General features: G+C 32.3%; 1 protein-coding gene and 1 long non-coding RNA gene across 3 annotated transcripts in view; both read left to right on the forward strand.

Annotated features, from left to right (window-relative positions):
• LOC117926978 (disease resistance protein At4g27190-like) overlaps window positions 1-22,036 on the forward strand; it is a 67,695-nt gene that overhangs the window by 42,996 nt on the left and 2,663 nt on the right. The window lies entirely within an intron of this gene.
• On the forward strand, window positions 3,772-6,311 carry LOC117926980. The gene is made up of 3 exons (XR_004653256.1): window positions 3,772-3,992; window positions 4,107-4,239; window positions 6,237-6,311. It is a non-coding gene; the product is annotated as an uncharacterized LOC117926980 (long non-coding RNA).

The raw sequence follows: 22,036 nt of genomic DNA on the forward strand, positions 1-22,036 counted from the left end.
AATTTAAAATCAATAATTTTTTTATATGTTACTTTAAAATTATTTTAGTTATTTTAATTTTTGGATATAAAGATGAAATATTTAAAAATACATAAGTTTGTTATTAATTTTAATTATATTTTATTTTTTTGGTATTTTTCAAAATATGACTAAATAAGAGAATATTTTCTGTAACAATTTTTTTCTTTTCTTAATACTTTTCAAAAACCAAACATAACTCTAATATTTATCTTTTTCTCACACTGACCCAAAAGTCATAACCTTGGTTTTTTTTTTTTTTTTGTCACTTTCTTTTCCTCTACCTTATTCTTTTCTTTCCTTTTTCGCTTAATTTTTTTCTCTTTCAATCATCTCATTTTTCTTCCCCATCATAAATTCATTAAATATAAAAAATAAAAACAAAGAGAGAGAGAGAGGGTTGAAAAGGGTAAAAAAGAAAATGGAAGAAAATAAAATGGAAAGGGAAAAAAAATTTCTTGAAAAATAAAATAGGCATATTAAATTAAGGTTAGGGTTTTTTGGTGTGTTGGTAAAAAAAGAATATGAGAATATCGATGACAGTGGAGAGTTTATAACGGCTCAACCCTATCCCAACTTATCTCATTTATTTATATATATTATCATCACAGTTAAAAAAAATATTAAATAAAGAGGGATGGGGTGGAACAAATATGAAAAATTGGCATATTAAATTAAAGTTAGGGTTTTTTGGTGTGTTGGTAAAGAAAGAAGATGAGAATATGGATGACACTGGAGAGTTTAGGATGACTCAACCCTATCCCAACTTATCTCATTTATTTATATATATTATCATCACAAGCTAAAAAAAATATTAAATAATGAGGGATAGGGTGGAGCAAATATGAAAAATTCTCATACCAACCTCACTAGGCCCCATTTAAATTTTTATTTAAAATTACATATAATCAAGGCAGAAAGGGACAAGGTCATATTCATGGATTGAAAAATCGGATTTTACAAATATATTGGTACTTCGATTTTAATAGGAAATATCATAAAAATATCAAAATATCATAAAAATATTGGTTGATATTTTTTCACAAATATAACTGGAGCGAAAATTATTTAAAATTCATAAGAATATTTGAAAAAACTAAAAAAATGATAAAATAAGTAAAAATACACATTTTAAAGTTATTTTGTAATTATAATTGACATAAATATGATCAAGAAGAAAAACATCATAATAGAGATATATCAGTAGATTCGATGTTTGAATTTTAAGAATAATAAATATGAATTTTGAAAGTGTATAAAGTTAGAATTGAGTTAAAAAATATTTAATTTTATTGAATAAAAATAATTTATACATAAATATAATACATATGACATTACAATAATCCTTAGTATCAAAATGAAGATCGATGTGATTTCATTATATTGTTAAATAAAGGAAGTCCATCTCGTTGAAAATAATATTTATTTAAAAAATTTTAAATTTTTTTTATTAAAACATGTTTTATTACCTTTTAAATAAAAAATAAATTAATTTATATAAAATATTTTATTTAAGATTTAATTTATTAAATTTTATTAAAATATGTGGTAACAACTTTTTTTTATTAACATTAATTTATTTAAATAATTAAAATTATTAATAATTTATATTATTAAATTAATTTTAATTTATAAAATATCATCTTTAAAAATCGAATTTCAATGGTAGTGATTTAATCAAAATAAAGATGGATAATTAATAGGGAGAATTATCTTTTGGGGGTAGATGGACCCCCAAATTAACAAAAGGTCCATATAACTCTTCAAATTGAATTGAAAGATATGAAATAGTAACGGACAAATATACCCTTTAAGAACACATATAAAATATTTATAAAATTAAGTTAAATAATTTTTTTAAATAATTTTTTTTAATAATTTTTTTTTCAAAAATACTAAATTAAATAAAAGTAGTTTTCAAAAATATTAAATTAAATAATTTTTTTTTCAAAATATTAAATTAAATTAAAGTATTTAAAAAAATATTAAATTAAATATTTTTTAAATATTAAATTAAATAATTTATTTTTAAAAATATTAAATTAAATAAAAGTATTTTAAAAATATTAAATTACATAAAAGTATTTTTAAAAATATTAAATTAAATAAAAAATATTAAATTAAATAAAAGTATTTTCCAAAATATTAATTTTTTTTCTCAAATCAACAAAGGGCATTTTTGAAAATACTGAAGGATAATATCCTTCAACTCAATTTCCATATTTTCATTAGATTTTGAGATCAATTTGAAGAGTTATATGGACCTTTTATTAATTTGGGGCTCATCTACCCAAAACATAATTCTCCCTGATTAATAATTGAAAATTATTCTCATGATTTGTTTCCTTTTTTATCTCTACTTAATCTAAAAATAAAAAGGGCCACCCACTTCTCTCAGTCGGCATCAAGAAGTCCTTTTCTGAAGTTGCCCTCCAAAGAGAATCCCTAAAAAGGCCCTATTTTCCTCTGCCACTCTCAATCCTAGCAGGTACTAATCTAATCATGTTATTATTATTTTTTTTCAACCCCGTTTGATTCCCCAGAAAATCCATCCCCCATTCGATTTCCGGGAAAATTCATCCTCGTTTGATTTCCGAGAAAATCCATGCAAAACCCCTGAAAAACCAAAAAAATTGCTTTTTTTTGGCTCCCTGTGTTTTCTGGATATGTTCTAGGGGTCTCTTTGCTGTTGTGCCATTGGATTTAAATTTCACGAACCCTAAATCCACGATTTTTGAGCCAGGCTGAAAAACACAACCTTTGCCTGCAAATCATGATCAGATTACCAAATAACATCTTATGTTTTTTTTTTTTAAAAGGGACAGATTTTGTATCCTGCGCGGGCTGGACTGGTCGGGAAATTTCCCGAAAAATCAGTAAAAATACCGAAATATCGGAAAATTTACCGAAATTTCCGTCTGACTGTCGGACAGATTTTGTATTGCGGGCGGGAAATTTAAAAAATCGATAAAAATTTTCGGGGTATATTGTGTCGGAGACGGCCGATAGGATTTTTTTTATCAAATTGAAAATTTTCCATACCCAAAAACCTCGCTCTTCCAATAAGGAAAGTAGAATTTTTAAAGATTTTTGACATAAAAATGTTCATTTTATTTTAATCCTTAAATTCCTTCCAATTTAAAGTGATACACAATACACAATATTTATACTATTTATTTTAAAAGTACAAATTCTCTTTTACTTTATATTCTCTTTTTTTTTTTAAATCCACTCTACAACTTGAAAACTTACAAAAAGTTTGGATATTATTTAATTTTTTTAATTTTGAAAAAAAAAAAAGATTTACTATCATAAATTTGAAACAAAATTTTTATTTAAAAATGCTTATCACTTTATAAAACAATATCTTAAAAAACAATTTTAATTAAAAAATAATAAAAAATTACAAACAATTAAGTAACTTTTTATTTATTTATTTATACTACTTTCTTAAAAATCAAATTTAATATTTTTATTTATTTTTTATTTTCTAAAGAAAAAAATACTTCTAAAGAATAATTAACCCCCATGGATCAAAATTATTTATTTATAATATTTTTTAAAAGGCATGAAAATATATTTATTATTTATTTTTTTATTCTTTTTTATAGATTTGCTGAAGAAAGAAACTCTTAGAAATTAGAAGGCAGAAACTCTTAGAAATTAGAAGGCTTAATAAAGAGCACTTTATGAGATGGATCTCTTCCATAATAATCCGATTCCTTTCTTATTTATGGAAAATTCCGAGAAATTTTTTCTACCCATCTTCAACATCTGTCCCACTCGCATTCTCACTTTACTGAGTTTTTTCTCTGAAACCAAACAAAAAAAAAAACCTGTTACTTTAATCTTTTCTGTTGCAGTAGTTGAGTTCTTGCTTGTCTAAAGCTTTGAGGGCGTTCTTTTTCCATTTTTCTGAAGTGGGTCTCTTGGGATCGCTGTCAATGCCCTTTGTTGAATTTCAGAGTTTGGAGGTATGTTTTTGCCTTTTTCTAGAAATGGGTCTTTGATAATTTCTGAAATGAAGCAATAGAGGTAGTTTTACAGTGTTTTTCTCGTTTTGGTAGGGTTTTCTTCGTGGGTTTAAGACCTAGGGTTGCGTTTGGTTGTGACGATTAAAGCTTAAAGGATGAGGAGGAGTAAGATAAAGAAAGAAGAGATTGCAGAAGACTACTGCTTTGTCTGCAAAGATGGAGGTCTGCTTATGGTCTGCGACTACAAGTGAGTTCTTTTTAAAAGGAAATTATGATTTTAAGCTCTAGAGGATTAGGGTTAATAATCTGGGCACCCCATGTTTCTGATGGAGGGGACAATTCTCATAGTGTAGAACAGGTTTGACCCTCTATTTGTTGTTCATTTTTTTGGTATCAAGGGTAATTTTGTCTTTCTTCTCATGTCCTGAGTCTGGTTCTAGGAATGGAGTGCCCACATCAGTAACTTACTGGCTTTGCTTTAGTAGTATCATATTCTTTTTTTTCCTCTTTACTAGCACTAAATGTCATGCATCTTTTTTTTCCATGTTTACTAATATTAGTTAGTGTTGGAGGAGCAATGCACGTAAAAAGATGATTGCCAATGTAGTGTTTGTTATTAATAGGAGAGGATGTCCACTGAGTGGAGGGTGAAGGGTTTTTGTTTGAGGGGAGATTGATGTAGTTTGAGAGAGGAGAATGGGGTTGGAGAATATGCCATTCATCAGGGGGCAAAGGTCGAGATTCGAAAAGAATCTTGAACAGTCTAGATGGTGAGTAAGTTCTATGAAGAGCAATCTTTGGTGATCGATGATCAACCTTTTTGTTAAGTGTGCATTCGTAGAGCAAGGTGTTCATTAATGATGTGTTGGATTCGTTAGTCGGTTCATTAGCACCAACATGGGTCCTTTCTACATTGGTGAATTTTTCTTTCCTTCTAATGGTCAAGATGATTTTGACAGGGGTTTATTTTATTCCTGTCTTAGCAAGCCTTGAATTCCATTCATCAAACTAAGACCCTTAAATCCATCCAACTCCTAGGAACTTGGTGATGGGAGGTTAATCCTATCACGTAACCATTGTGTTCGTATTGTTAAATAGGACCCTTACACCTTTCTTTGACTTGTAAAGGCATGACAACATCGAGAACTTGTACCTAGTGGAAACTTTTGGTGATGATCTAAGGAGATAAGGTCACTCTTATAGCTCGAGAAATTGGCCAAGGAAAGATGATGTCCCCCTAGGCAGTTGAGATGTGGGTTGACACCCTCTACCATAGGTTCAAGGAAAGGGGTTCATGGCTGCGAGCCAGCCTATACATTAGATTTGAAAGAGATACATCTAACGATCAGCCTTTCCATCTTGGAAAGGAAAGCAACAGGCTATTTCTTTCCCTGAAAATTTACCATGAGTGGGTTCTACATTTCATGTGCACCAAAAAGGTGCTTATGTTTTTCTCTAGTTTCTGAGTTTCTGAGCACCCAAACAGTAACAATGCAGAATTAGTTCTATTGTTTTTGGTGTTTTTTTCACTTTATTCATGAAATTTCTGATTGTATATTGAAATTGTATATTATTACATTGTTTTTGGTTGGATGCTTCCTTTAAATGCTTGAAATCTTCATTTTTTTTATTGCCCGGAATGGAATTTTTGGTCATATTTGATGATATATGAGTGCATAACAAATGTTTGCATGTCCAAATTTACAATATTTTATATATTTACACCTGCAACTTAGGTTGTGCCTCATTTTTCTTTGGTGCTCCTTGGGTGTTGTCCTTTGCAGTTTAGGCACTAGGAGTCTTCTGCACCTTGTGCCTTTCATATTTCATTGCAATCCTATTTAGGGAAAATAACACTAACTTGCCTTGAGGTTTGTTGTTAGAATTATAGTGACCTCCCCTCACATTTGAAAAAAGATGCTATTCTCACTCAAGGTTTGATATAACTAAAGCAGTGATAAACACAACAGACATGTAATGTGGTCTGGTTCCTTTTTTACAATCGTAATTCTCAGAGGATTTCTTCACCAATGAGGGGTTTTTCTTTGATTATGTAGGAGTTTAGCTTTAAGTATTCCTACAGTGGATGAGGCTTTTTAATTGGTCTTGTGGCTGAGATGCATCTGTTATTTCCTTAGATTACTTTTTCCATTCGGTTGATTGGGAGGAACGTTTCCAAATGTGTCCTAGTGCATTTTTCTTAGACCACTTTCTGATCATTTCTTTTTACTGTGGTGGGGCTAGGATTTGGAGATGGAGATGTTCTTTCAGGTTGGAGAACAGTAGGCTTCGAGTGCATACAGTGCATGAGTTTGGAGGCTCTCAGTTTACAGGTCTCTCCAGTTTTGTCCTTTGCTAGAAAGTTGAAGGCTCTGAAAGATGATCTGAAACATGGACTAGAGAGGTATTTGACACTGTTCCCTTTCATAAAGTTTGTGTCTTGGAGTGAATTAGCTTTTAGGATTGTAAGGGTAGGTATAAGCTTTATTTGGATGATAACCACTTAGCAGTGTGGGAAGAGAGGTCTGAGTGATGGAAGTCAAGAGGTGTTCTGTGCATGCTATTCATTAACATGCACATTTGTCCCAACCACTAAAGCATATCAAACTACATGTTCAATATCCACTTCTACCCAATGCTGAAACCTGTGTTCCAACACAAGTAGCCCTGTACTCTGTTCACAGCCCATGCCTATGCCTGATCAAGGGACGTTGGTGTCTTTTTGTTGCAAATATTTTGACATCGTGAAATTCATAATCATTATTTCAAAGTTAAAAATATAATTATAAAAAATTAATGAAGGAAATAAAATATTTTGTAGTTATACTTGATTGTACTTGAGATGCAAACCATCAAGACCAAATGACTCTTATATTAAAATATGTCGACATTTAAACAGCTTTTCTTTGAAAGGGAACTCATATAGATGTAAACATATATAAAATCATAAATTTTGAAGCAAGGTGGCATTTAGTAATAACAAAACTATTAAGAAAACGTGAATAAGAGTATTGACAAAATATAGAATCATTGGGCTATGTTTGATAGTCGGAAAAAGATTGAAAGAGAATAGGGAGAAAAGATCCCAATTTTATAAAACTAACTTCTCCCATTTTTTTTAACTTAAATTGTAACCCAATTTTGATATAAATGCCCTTCAACACTTCTATTATTTACATGTGTGTTTTAAAAAAAGGTTATTTTTGTAAGAAAAAAATGAGGGTATTTTTGTCCAAAATGAACATTTTTTAGGTTGAAAAATAGGTGAAGGGTTAGTTTTACAAAGTGTGGATAATTTCATCCATTTTAATCAAATAATGTTTTTTTATTTGGTTGTCCATGGAAAATATGAGGAAAAGAAAATTAAATTGTTAAAAAGTATTCATACGTGGAAACTAAAATCTTATAATATTTTCCTCATCTTTTCATTAATATTTTATTCCTTGTCTTTTTTAGAATACTTCTAGCATAAAAAGTATTTTTGGCAAAAAAATCTGTTGTTTGGAAAAATTTTAAAAGTTAAAAAATCACTTACAGTGTTTTTTAAATAAACACTTGATAAGTAATTATCTTAAAAACATTTTTGGTAAAAGTAATTTGACTAAAAAGAGTTCAAATAGACACACTCCCAAACACACTTAGTCTCCATTCGATCCCATGCATTGTAAAAATAACACTAGCTTCTTTGGATAAATACTCACACCATTACATTGATTTTTTTTTAAAAAAAGTGTCTCAAATTCCTAATTAATATTGATTTCTTTTTGTAAAAAATATTATATAGAATATTTTTCAAGTTGATATATTATTACAATATTAAATTTCCTTATAAAATAAAGAAAGTTATTAGGAATGTCTCCATAAATATTCTAGGTCATGAGGGAAAAAATTATGAGATGGAGATGAGCTTGTAAAGACTATATAAGGTGGATAGAGATATGAGGAAGAATAAGAAACACTCAATGGAGCGAGGGAGGTGGACAGAGATGTGAAAAAGAATAAGAGACACCCAATGGAATGAGAGACTTATGGTTCAGGATATTAATACAAGAAGTGAGGAAATATAAGATGTTTCGGAACTCAAGAGTTGTATCTGGTTCTGTCCTTTGTAATGTTCTCTATGATGTAGTAGAATGGTTCTATCATTTATAATATTCTTTATGGTATAGTAGAATAATTCTTCCTTATCCATGAATGTAGGTATGGTTAGCCGAACCACGTTAAAACCTCGTGTTCCTTTGTGTGGAATGTTGCTTTTATCTTTGTGTTCTTGAACTAACATTGTTTGCATTAAAACTTTTGTTGACATAATAAATTGGTATAAGAGTTTTGGGTTGAAGATTTCTGGAGAAGGCAAAGAGAATAGAGTACAGAAGATGACGACAAAAAGAATTTTAGTTGAAGGTGGATTCGATTGTTCTCTTATGGATGTGACATAAACAAAAAAGTGTTTGTCATAAAAAGATGATAGATTGACTTAACGGAATTTGATCCAAAGTGTGTTGATGGTTGGAAAGTGTCCCAAATTCCTAATTAGTATAGATAATTCCTAATTAGTATAGATTCCTTTTCGTATAAAATATTGTATAGTATATTTTTTAAGTTGATATATTATTTAGGAAAAAATAGGTTTTGAGATTTAAAAAAATATAAAAAAAAACCTCAACTTTTATAAATCAATTTTATTTTCATCCATTTAAAAATATTTTAAAATGCATGTACTTTTTCACAAGTTAAATAATTATTCCTTGAAATATCCTTTTACTTTATAATATTAAATAAAATTATCCAAAATTCATTTATCATTTTAATTTGATAAAAATGTTTTATAATGAAACATATTATAAATTTTTTATTATATAATATGAGATACAAATCATTGTGGAAAATTCTCCAACATCCTCAAGCAATAAATAAAATCTTTCTAATCTTTCTAATCCCATAGTTAATAATGATTTTATGTCCTATATTATATAAATCCCCTCGTCTTCTCATATTTTTTTTAATAAAATTGAATAAAAATTTTGTTAGTTGATATCAACAATAAAATAAGAAATTTTAAAACAAAAAATGCAATTAAAATTAAAATACATAATAATTAAATACAATTAAAAACCAAAAAATTTAAAGAAGCATAATATTTTCTTTTTATATTTTTAGCTTTAAAGTTTTTTTTTTAAATTTTAATTGTATTTTTAATTTATAAAATTTCTTATTTTATTAATGTCAAATCGATTCTTACTATAAAAAAAATTGTTGATTGGTGTTATTAACATCACAAGTAATAGGGTCATTTTAGGAAATAATTATTTAAGATATGAAAGAGTGCATATATTTTAAAATATTTTTAAATAAATGAATATAAAACTCATTTATAAAAGTTGAAGCTTTTTTTTCTATATTTTTACACATTAGTGAGTCAAAACCCATTTTTTTTCTTATTTAAATATTATATTTTCTTATATAATAAGGAAAGTTATTAGGAATATCTCTATAAATATCTCAAGTCATAAGGAGAAAAATCATGAAATGGAGATGAGCTTGTAAAAACTATTGGAGGAGGATAGAGATGTGAAAAAGAATAGATGACACTCAATGGAGTGAGGGACTTGTGGTTTAGGATATTGATACAAGGAGTGAGGAAATATGAGATATTTTGGGAACCCAACATTTGTATCTTGTTCTATCATCCGTGGATATAGGCATGATTGTTCGAACTATATTAAAACCTTGTATTTCTTTATGTCAATTATTTTTATCTTTGTGTTCTTGAACTAATATTATTTGCATTAAAGCTTCCACTAACACAACAATTTTCATATATTTTGTGAGTGACCCAACAACTTGTAACCTGTGAGAAAACCAATGAACCGTGAGGCTTCCTAAACACTTAATTCCTTTTCGAAACTCGAATAAATATAATCAACCACCACTTCCTAATATTTATTATGATACATCACTCAAAATAAACCAGACTTTCTCTTCTCAAAAGCAAGCTTTTGGAAACAAAAATATAAAGAAATTTTCTGTTAAAAAATAAATGGCCCCACATCTTTTTAGTATACTCTAGGATTTGAGGTCCTTCTCACCAAGGCACCCTACACTAAGCAAACATTGGTTTAAGAATTCATCTTGGAGTCGTATGAGAAAGTCAATTTTTGAAAGCAATTCTTCTAAAAATCACTTAAGGGTATCATTTTATCTGCAAATGGTTTCTATATTCTTTTACCACTATGTTTTGCTCGAGATTTTTCTCAAACAATCTTGTATTTGTACATACCGTGCATGCTTGTCACAACTCATAAGAGGTTAACTACAAATAGTCATCTGAAATTGCTTTCTAGTTGAACTCAATCTAATGTTTTTTCCTTCCATTTCTGCAGAAGCAAAATCAATATAACTGGGCCTTCCACACTGTTAGAAGATGACAGGACTGTCCACGAAAGAATCAAGCAGAGTGTTGAGATATTGAACAGGATGAAGGATATTGTGTGCCTTATTATATCTTATCCTCCTATGAGCTTGGTGAACGGAGAAAGCTACAAGCGGAATCAATATAAGTGGGTTCAGGACATTTTGAAGATCAATGATGTGGTGAGAGAAATGGAAGCACCTTCAAAAAAGAAAGAGATCGATGCTTTTAAGTTAGAGAATCGAATCAGTACACTGATGACTCGTTACATGGATGAAATTGAACCTTTATTTCCCCAAGTTGTGATTGCGAAGAGCTTTAGCGGGATTGATGTAGAAAGGCATGGCCAAATAATGCCTACGCCAAAAAGAATGTATGATTTGGCAGTAGACTTTGCTATTCGTGAAATTTTACAACATATAGAATACCCTAAAATTCGGAAGATTGGGATTTCAGGAAGCCATGGAGAAACAGTTATTTCAGAATTGTGGGGCAAACTACAGGAATGTTGTATATTTGATCATGTCATTGATGTTGAGGTCTCAAGATGTTCCACCATTGAAGAGATTAGATTTTCAATTGAACGGGAGTTGTTTCCCTCCACATCAGGAGAACGGAAATTAGATGAAACACTGAAAGGCACAAACTTCTTCATCCTTCTTCATGAGGTTGGTGAAAGGGTAAATCTTTATGACATGGGGACCAACTGGTGGAACTCAAAGAAAATTCAAAAAATAGTTTATACAACTAATTCTCAGCATGTTAATGACGTAACAGCAGTGGGTGTAGAGATCAGGATGGAGAATCATCTGTTATCATGGGAATTGTTCTGTGTGAATGTTGGGGAAGTTGTGCACTCTTCAGGGATCCAACGCCTCGCCATAAATGTGGTTGAAAAGTGTTGTGGCCATTTACTTGCTGTTGTTATAATGGCAAGAGCTTTGAAAGACGTGAATGATGTTTTGATCTGGGAATATGCATCTTATACACTAGGATTGCAGCACAGATCTCAGACAAAAGATAGAGTCTTATTTAATGCATTGGCATTCATGTGGGGCCGTTCAGGTTCGACAAACAAGTATTTACAATACTGTGTAGACATGGAGAATTGGGGACAGATGGATAAAGTGCATTTGATTGAAGAGTGGATCACAAGCGGCTTGGTAGGAACATTTGATAAAGGTGAACAGATTGTGGGGGATCTTGTCAATGCCTTCTTGTTAGAGAGTTTTCAGTATGGAAATTCTAATTTTGTCCGAATGCGAAGGGAAATTCATGAGGAGTTATTAAACTTCTTAAGATTTGAATCATGTTCACCCTTTCTTAGGCTGGGTGGATGGGGACTAACTGAACCACCAAAAGATGAGGCATGGGAAAAGGCCAGTGAGATGCATTTGATGAATAATAAACTTTCAGAGCTACCAACGAGTCCTCATGGCTCACAACTCAAAGTGTTGTTTTTGCAGTCCAATCACCATTTAAGAGCTATTCCTCCGATATTCTTTGAAGGCTTGCCTGTCCTCCAAATTCTAGACTTGTCCTACACTAGAATCAGATCTTTACCACAATCTCTCTTTAAGTTATTCGAACTTCGAATTTTCTTTTTAAGAGGCTGTGAACTTTTAATGGAGCTGCCACCTGAAGTTGGAAAACTCGGAATCTTGAGGTGCTCAATCTTGAAGGCACTAAAATTATAAACCTACCCATAGATGTTGAAAGGCTGACAAAGTTGAAATGCTTGAACGTGTCATTTCATGGATACAGAAAAAATCAGTCATCCACACTGATTCCTCGGAATGTGATACAACAATTGTTTCAATTGCAAGAGTTAAGGATAGATGTGAACCCTGATGATGAACAATGGAATGCGACCATGGAAGATATTGTAAAGGAAGTGTGCAGCTTAAAACAGTTGGAGGCTCTAAAAATTTATTTGCCACAAGTTGCACCGCTTGATCACTTTATGAGAATGGAACTTCGTCGGTATACACATCATTAGTCCACTTTAGATTTGTTGTTGGCAGTCATCACAGCCGCATTATATCTCGACTACCCAATGAACTTGCAATTAAATTTGAACTCCAGGCAAGGAGCCTGAAGTATGTGAATGGTGAAGGCATTCCAAGTCAAATCAAGGAGGTACTCCAGCATTGCACCGCTTTGTTCCTGGATCGCCATTTAACTCTCACCAAGCTATCTGAATTTGGGATTGGAAATATGAAGAAGCTGGAATTTTGTGTATTGGGGGAATGTTACAAGATTGAAACCATTGTGGATGGAGCAGAAAATTGTAAACAACGAGAAGATGATGGAGATGTTTATGGAGAAAATATACTTGGATCTCTACAATTCTTAAGGCTTCATTATATGAAGAATTTAGTGAGCATCTGGAAGGGACCAGTTTGGAGGGGTTGCCTATCTAGTCTAAAGTCCTTGGCATTGCATGAATGCCCACAGCTGACTACCATTTTTACTTTGGGTTTGCTTGAAAATCTCAACAGCTTAGAGGAGCTTGTGGCTGAATGGTGCCCTGAAATCAACAGCATAGTGACCCTTGAAGATCCTGCTGAACATAGACCATTCCCTTTGAGAACATATCTCCCTAATTTGAGGAAGATATCACTTCATTACGTGCCTAAATTGGTCAACATTTCAAGTGGTTTACGCATTGCACCAAAATTAGAATGGATGAGCTTCTATAACTGTCCACGCCTTGAAACTCTGTCTGATATGGAAGTCTGTTGTCATGGTATAAAGGTGATCATAGGAGAGGCAGACTGGTGGAGTACATTGAAGAGGAGTTCATATTTTGGACTTGCTCAGTGGCATAATGTATTTGTCCCCATTAAAAGTGATGCAGATTTGGTGACTCAGATAGAAGAAATTGAGAATCAGCTTCTTGCTGAGAGGCAAGAAAGAAAGCCTTCTCAACAGTCAGGTGAAGCTGAGAGGCAAGAGAGAAAGCCTTCTCAACAGTCAGGTGAAGCTGAGAGGCAAGAAAGAAAGCCTTCTCAACAGTCAGGTTAGGTTGTTTTTCATGTCTTTTTTTCCTTTCCATAGATAGATGTGATCTCCATTTTATTCACTTTATTTATAACTGGTATGTACATTGCCTAATTCATTGCATTTTGGATCTATTCTTTGACATAAATGATTCAGTAGGATACACAGATTTTCAGGTTGAATCGAAAAAAGCATGTGCACATGTTGCTGGTTTTTGTTAAAAAAACATTTACTCTTTTGCTGGAAAAGGTATATGCACACTTGCACTAGCGGTGATATACTGCCATCTATTGGGATGTTTGTGTATCCATATATATCACTGAATGTATAACTCATTTATCCGACTCCCCTAAGGTTTGGATTAGGTATTCTCATATGGACATTAGATTCCAATTTCTAACACTTAAGATGGGTATTCTTACTCATTTGCATACTTAAAAACAGGGTGGGGGAATACTAATTTCCAACTCCATGTGCCCTTCAAATTCACTGTCTAATATTTGGTTTGTTTTGTTGGCTGTTTGTCTATGAGTGACAGGTTCTGGTGGCTTCATGAAGGCCCTTGCATTTGTGGCCACAACTGCCTCAAAGAAAATGAAAATGTAAGTGTTCTCATTTATTGATATTCGATATATTTTACATCTAACCAAAGCTAGAACCATGATGAGATACTTCAGAATTTAATTTTTTTTTTTTAACTAAACATGAATAATCAAACGAGAAAAAAAAAAATTATTATAAATTTTCCTAAACTCTTTCATTATATTTTGTTATCTATTTTCTTTCCCTCAAACATTCTGGGAATCAAACATAACTTGCAGATTCCATTATAGGCTTTTTGTTCTGACCAATTCACCCAATTTGGTCAAATTGCAACCTTATCTCTTTTTATAGAATCCAAACATAAAAAGGATAATTTTTTTTCAATATTTCTTTTCCTTTTCTCAATGCTTTCTAGAAATCAAACATAACTTTTTAAAAAATAAATAAAAATAAAAATTAAAAAAAAAAAAACCCCTTGAATACAACTAAAGCCACTATATCAATTGTAAATAGTAGAAAATACTAAGCAAAAGATGGACTAGAAAAAAAAAAAATTGTTCTAGCAATAGTTGACACATTGATTAGCCAGAGCCTTGAATAGACATGCTTATTGTCTTTTTAAGGTGACTACAAAACCTCTCCACTTGAGGTCTTTTAATCCAACATCTTCATCTAAAAAAATTAAAATAATAGGTAAACATAAAATAGTCGACAAGTATATCATAAATGGATGTGGAATCATATTAACTATATATCTAAAAATATGTTTGTTTGATTATCATCATTATAAAAGTAGTAACAAATTATATGAAGCTAATAATGAGAAAACAAGTAGGTAATATTTAACAAATGTTGATAGATTAATCCAAGCCTATATATTGGGTTCCCCCGCAACAAACAATCTATAGAAAATTAGTATTCTGAAATAAAAATTCAGCAGAAAATCAACATCCAGTAGAGTAGGTGCCTCCACTTGCAATAGGTGTATTGCTTTTGGAAGAGAAACTAGGTAATACTTTATTAAAAAAATTTGGTTTACATCCATAGCTTAAATAAAGGAAGCAATCCCTGAATTTATCAACTAACCAACCTACAAAATATCATCCGATATTCTCTCTAATTCAAACCAGAAATAAAATTAAATTTAAACACATTAAGACTTATCCAAACTAGACAACCCAGGACTTAATCAAACCTTATCTTCTGATTTTATTTTAAATTCAAGCTTCTAAAAATCTAGGACTTATCCAAACTAAACAACTCAGAATAATAGAACTCAATCAAGCCTTATCTTCTGGTTTTGTTTTAAATTCATACTCCTAAAAAACTTATGGTTTCAACACTCCTCAAAACTGAGGAATAAATATTGATCATTTCCAGTTTGCTTATAAGAGAATTGGAATGTTATCTTGGTAGAGCTTTTGTAAGAATGTTTGCAGTTGTAGGCATGTACTGCAGTAAAAACTCTCCATTATCAACTTTCTCCTTAATGAAATGTCGGTCTATTTCCACATGCTTGGTTTTGTCATGATGAACCGGATTATGGGAGATGCTGATGATTGCTTGATTATAACAAAACATTTTCATCGGTAACTTGTTTGAAATCTTCAACTCCTTCATCACACATTTTAGCCATAGTCCTTCACATACACCAAGTGCAATAGCCCAAAACTTAGCTTCTCTACTACTCCGAGCCACTATGGACTGCTTTTTACTTCTTTAAGTGACCAAATTCCCATACATAGCTATAGTAGTTTGAGGTGGACCTTCTATCATTCACGGAATCTGCTCAATTTGCGTCAGGATATACTTCGATTCCTTTTCTAGTACTTTTGCCAAAAAAATAACCCCTTTCTAGGTGTCATTTTCAAGTATCGAAGAATTTTGTGAATTGCACTAAGATGTTCTTTAATGGGAGTGTGCATGAACTGAATAACCACACTAACAGGAAAGGCTATCTCTAGCCTAGTATGGGATAAATAGATCAACTTCCCAACAAGTCTCTGGTATTGACCTTTGTCAACAAGAGGGCTTTCTTCTTCGTCATTAAGTTTGCCATTCTGCTCCATAGGTGTGTCCACTAGTCTAAATCGAACCATACCAGTTTCCTCCAGAAGATCAAGGACATATTTCCATTGAGAGACTGATATTTCACTTGAAATTCGAGCCACCTCAATGCCAAGGAAGTACCTAAGAGGTCACAAGTCCTTGATTTCAAATTCTCGAGAGAGGGTGTTTTTCAAATTTATCATTTCTGCTTCATCATCAGTTGTAAGAATTATGTTATCAACACAGACGATAGGAATGACGATCTTCCTATCTGATGAATGTTTGAAAAACATCATCTGGTCTGATTGTTCCTTATTGTACCCAACTTTCTTAACAATTGAATTAAAACGTTCAAACCAGACCTTAGGTGATTGTTTTAGGTCATATAGAGATTTCTTTAACCTGCATACTTGATTGTTTTTTCAGCGTATTTGAATCCCGGTGGAATATCCATGTAGACTTCTTCATTAAGATCACCATTTAGAAATGCATTTTTTATGTCTAATTGATGAAGAGGCCAATCATTGTTGATTGCAATGGAGAGTAGAACTTGGACAGTGTTAAGTTTCGCAACTGGAGCAAATGTTTCCTAATAATCTATTCCATATGTTTGCGTAAATCCTTTAGCCACCAATCTTGCCTTGTATCTGTCAATATTCCCATCAGCTTTATATTTCACATTGAAAATTCACTTGCATCCTACAGTAGATTTTCCCAAAGGCAATTCAGTCAATTCCTAGGTTCCATTTTTCCCAAGAGCTTTAATCTCATTGTGCGCAGCTGTCTTCCAATTTAGATGTTGTAATGCCTCATGAACGTCCTTGGGTATATCAACTTCAGAAAGATTAGCAGCAAATGCTCGAAACTATGGAGATAACCTTTCAAAGGAAACAAAATCAGCAATGGGATGTGTGGTACACAATCTAACCCCTTTCCAAAATGCAATAGGAACATCCAAATCATTTAATATAATCAGATTAGTATCAGTTGTTGTGTTACCTAAATTCTGGTATCAGAGCCTACGATCTGAACTTAAATATGGTGAAAACTGCAATGGCTGGCGAACATCGAATAAGATCTTTGGAGGTGATCTCTGATTCTGCTATTGTCAATTTTGGTAGTAATGGTAGTTTTGAGAATTCCGTTCACCACATTACTGTCCGCAAATTAAATGGCAAGAATTATCTCCAATGGTCTCAATTAGTAATAATGTATATATGTGGGAGAGGCAAAGACGATTACATCACAGGCTTGAAGACAGCCCCGACAAAGAACGATGCATCTTATAAAACTTGGTTTTTCAAGAACAATATGATTTTGTCTTGACTTACTAATTCCATGGAGACGGAAGTAGGCTAGACATTCCTATTCTACAAGATAGCAAAAGAAATCTAGGATGCAACCAAGGAGATGTTTTCAAATAGCGAAAATGCAACAAAAGTGTTCAAAATCAAAAGCCAACTTCTAAACGGCAAAGGGACCTTAGTGTGACCTAATACTTCAACATTCTCTCCCAATATTGGCAAAAACTGAACGTGTTTGAATAATTGGAATGAGATTGCACTAGTGAGAGCCTCAAATATTAGAAAATTGTGGAAAAATAAAGGATCTTCACATTCTTGGTGGTTGGACTCAACAAGAATCTCAATGAAGTCTGAGAAAGGGTTCATAGCACCAAACCACACCCATCACTCCAAGAAGTGTGTTTTGAAGTTCAGTAAGAAGAGAGTCGAAAGAAGGTCATGATGAAGGATCACACCTTGTCATAGTCCTTTCTAAGCAAGGAGGGATTAGCCTTGGCCACCAAGGGACCAAATTCTCAACACTTTGATTCACGAAGATGATCCAATAGGTCGTGATGTGATCATTGTAATTGAGTTGGTAACACTTGAGAACCTATTGGAAAATTCATGGGAAGCCACCCAATTGGAAAAGTAACATAACATAAGAAAATGGACCTCGAGGTTATCGTGCTACCAATGATGAACCACCACAATCCAATAACTCAGCCAACAAAACTCCTTTCAACCGAGAACAGATGGAGCTACTTTAGAAACTCCTCACATGTGATCCTTCGAGTACCTCCACTATAGGATCAGGTTCCATTGCCCGGAAAGGTATATGTTCTAGAGCCTTGAATGCTTTCTCAAAGTCAAACCCATGGATTATCGACTTTGGCGAATCCAATCACATGACCTTTGATATAACTTTCTTTCACTCTTATCAACCTTGTTTTGAGAGTTATAAAATTAAAATTGCTGGTGGTTTTTTCTCACCAATGGCCGGTAAAGGGAGTGTCATTCTTCCGAATAGCTTTAGATTGCTTTTTATTCATGTTCCCAAGCTTATGTGTAACCTGCTCTCTATAAGCAAAGTCACTAAAGCTTTGATACCATGCTGAATTTGGAAGAGAAACTAGATAATACTTTATTAAAAAAATTGGTTTACATCAAGAACTTAAATAAACAAAGCAATCCCTGAATTTAGCAACTAACCAATGTACAAAATATCATTGGATATTCTCTCTAATTCAAATCAAATTTAAATACACTAGGACTTATCCAAACTAAACAACCTAGAATAATAGGACTCAATCAAGCCTAATCTTCTGGTGTTACTTTAAATTCAAACTCCTAAAAATCTAGGACTTTTCCAATCTAAACAACCCATAATAATAAGACTCAATCAAGCCTTATCTTCTTGTTTTATTTTATTTGTTTGACTTTATAATAATTGAATTTATATCTGGTTCGTTCTACTACTACATTAAAAAGGTTTTTGGATATCATATAGTTGAGAAATAGGAGATTCTGGAGCTTCGAAAGACTTTGCAATTCTTAGTTTATTTTAACTTTACTTAAGTGGTTTTATAGAATATATATAGAACTTATGATAACAGATAAGAATAAGGGAAAGCCTGTCATAACCAATAGATAAGGATGAGAATGTGGCTTCTCAAAGAGGGAAAGAGTCCTATAAGAGAGCTCTAATAGAGTTTGAGTTTGGAGGGACTCTCTGTAACTAATTTTGATAAGATAGGTCATTTTCCACATACAGATAACTTTTCGAGATGCTCCCTCAAGCGAGACCGTGGGGATTGAACAATAGCAAGCTTGCCTTTAAGAAAGTGGAATTGAGATATGGATAATGACTTTGTAAAGATATCAGCAGTTTGATCTTTTGTTGGCACATATTTTATCTCCGGTTCTTTAGCAATAACCTTATCTCCGATAAAATGAACATCAATCTCAATGTGTTTTGCTCTTGAGTGGAAGATTGAGTTAGAAGTAAGTTGTTTAGATCTTGTATTGTCACACCAGAGTGTAGGGCACCTATTTATGCCAATTCCCAATTTAGATAATAGAGATTGCAACCAAACAAGTTCTATTGTAGCTTAAGCAAGGGCATGATATTGTGATTCAGTGCTTAAGCGAGATACTGCCTTTTATTTTCTGGAGTTCCATGCAACTAAGTTTCCACCAAGATAAATAGAATAACCTATTGTAGATTTTCTATCATCCAAGGAACTAGCCCAATTTGCATCAACATACCCTTCTAGTGTCACTTCTGTTGTTGGCGAGAAGAAAGGCCCGTAGTCAAGAGGGTCATTTAAGTATCTTAGGATGCATTTGCAAGCTTTCCAGTGATTAACTCTTGGTGCCTGCAAATATTGACTCAGTTTGTTTACAACAAATGATATCTCTAGCCTGGTTAGAGTTAGGTCTTGCAAAGCTCCAATGATGCTCCAATATAGAGTTGGCTGTTCAAATAAATCACTATCAGCAAGGTGAATTTTTGTTCCTTGGCACATAGGTGTTGGGTTGCTTTTAACATTCAACATGTTAGCCTTGTATAATGGATCAATCATATATTTCTTCAGAGATAGATTCCAGACTTTGTTCAATGTGCTTTAAAACCTAGGATATAGCTCAATGATCCCAAATTCTTCAAGGCAAATTGTGCATTCAAGCTTTCAATAATCTTTTTCATCTTCACTTGATCATTCCCAGTTATTTTCCTTTTAAAAATTGGTAATGTCAAAGATGAAAAAAAAAAAAAGACTTTCTTTATAAATATTATTATAGAGAGATTTTATCTTACTATTATTTATTTCCATTTAGAAAAAACTTTTTTTTTCAGCAAAGTTATTTGATTGTTTTATTTGCTAAAGTTTTCTTCACTTCTTTCTCTTTCAAAGTGTTCAAGGGAGAGTTCTCTTTGAAACATTACTATAGTTGAAAAGACAATTGGTATTTAAATTTTTCCTTCACTTCGATTTCTTTTTTATGCAAAATTTTTATTTAATATTTCTTTTTTTTTTTAAATAATGCTCTTCATTTTTTTAAATTCTTTAATTCTATTAAATATATATGAATGAATAGAAGTTAATCTTAAATATATGTTATGATTTATTTTTTCTTAATTTTTAATACTATTTATTTCTATGTGTGTGCGTAAATGTGTGTTTCTTTTTGCAATAATAATTTAATTATTATTTCATTTGTTTTCTTGCAGTTCGTGGCAGTTGATGGCAAGAGAAGCCATATTTATATTTTTTATGTTTATTATTCTTGTAATATTAAATAATTATACAATAGCACCAAAAGAAAAAATGGAAACAATGACATTATTGTAAATTACCGATGGATTATTGTAAATTTCAGCAATGACATTATTGTCTTAGTAAACTGATTCATGAATAATGGTTTAAAATTGTTGACCATTACCTACAACCAGCTTCTCTTTACCTTTGCACACTGTCTTTTGAGAAAGTGTGCTCAGATCAGTGGCTCTACCATCGACGTACCAAGCTTGATCATTGATGGTTGCCATCCTATTGAGTTACAAACTTCATTTAAAATGAATCAAACACTTCTTTTTCTTCAACTCTTCGAATATTATCTGTGTATTTTCCTCAATGTCAGTAGGGCCTCCCATATTCAAATTTAGCCTACGCATGATTTTCTGTTGCAACCCTACCTCGCTCCACTCCTTTGGGACAGTTACCCGAATGACAATATCAACCATTTTGTTAATATTGTCATGAGTGTTCAAGTTTTCAATTACATTCTATTTTGGCTGGAAGTATTCCCACGACACGCTTTGGTAGCTCCGCATCCAACACTCCTCTTTTACGTTTTCCCTCTTCCCAAAGACTAAGAACTTGCTTGCACTTCTCAGCCATGTCTTTGCTAAGATTAGCACGCTTCCAAAAACGAAACAATTTCCATGGGTGATTTTTTCTATCATTGTATTTGGTGTCTAGTTCTATCGCTTCACTTTCATTCATCTCCACCTTAACTATCCATGCTGTTGTGTCCTAGTGCATTTTTCTTAGACCACTTTCTGATCATTTCTTTTTACTGTGGTGGGGCTAGGATTTGGAGATGGAGATGTTCTTTCAGGTTGGAGAACAGTAGGCTTCGAGTGCATACAGTGCATGAGTTTGGAGGCTATCAGTTTACAGGTCTCTCCAGTTTTGTCCTTTGCTAGAAAGTTGAAGGCTCTGAAAGATGATCTGAAACATGGACTAGAGAGGTATTTGACACTGTTCCCTTTCATAAAGTTTGTGTCTTGGAGTGAATTAGCTTTTAGGATTGTAAGGGTATGTATAAGCTTTATTTGGATGATAACCACTTAGCAGTGTGGGAAGAGAGGTCTGAGTGATGGAAGTCAAGAGGTGTTCTGTGCATGCTATTCATTAACATGCACATTTGTCCCAACCACTAAAGCATATCAAACTACATGTTCAATATCCACTTCTACCCAATGCTGAAACCTGTGTTCCAACACAAGTAGCCCTGTACTCTGTTCACAGTCCATGCCTATGCCTGATCAAGGGACGTTGGTGCCTTTTTGTTGCAAATATTTTGACATCGTGAAATTCATAATCATTATTTCAAAGTTAAAAATATAATTATAAAAAATTAATGAAGGAAATAAAATATTTTGTAGTTATACTTGATTGTACTTGAGATGCAAACCATCAAGACCAAATGACTCTTATATTAAAATATGTGGACATTTGAACAGCTCT

The sequence above is a fragment of the Vitis riparia genome, chromosome 12, assembly GCF_004353265.1.
Source record: "Vitis riparia cultivar Riparia Gloire de Montpellier isolate 1030 chromosome 12, EGFV_Vit.rip_1.0, whole genome shotgun sequence".
NCBI classification, from domain to species: domain Eukaryota; kingdom Viridiplantae; phylum Streptophyta; class Magnoliopsida; order Vitales; family Vitaceae; genus Vitis; species Vitis riparia.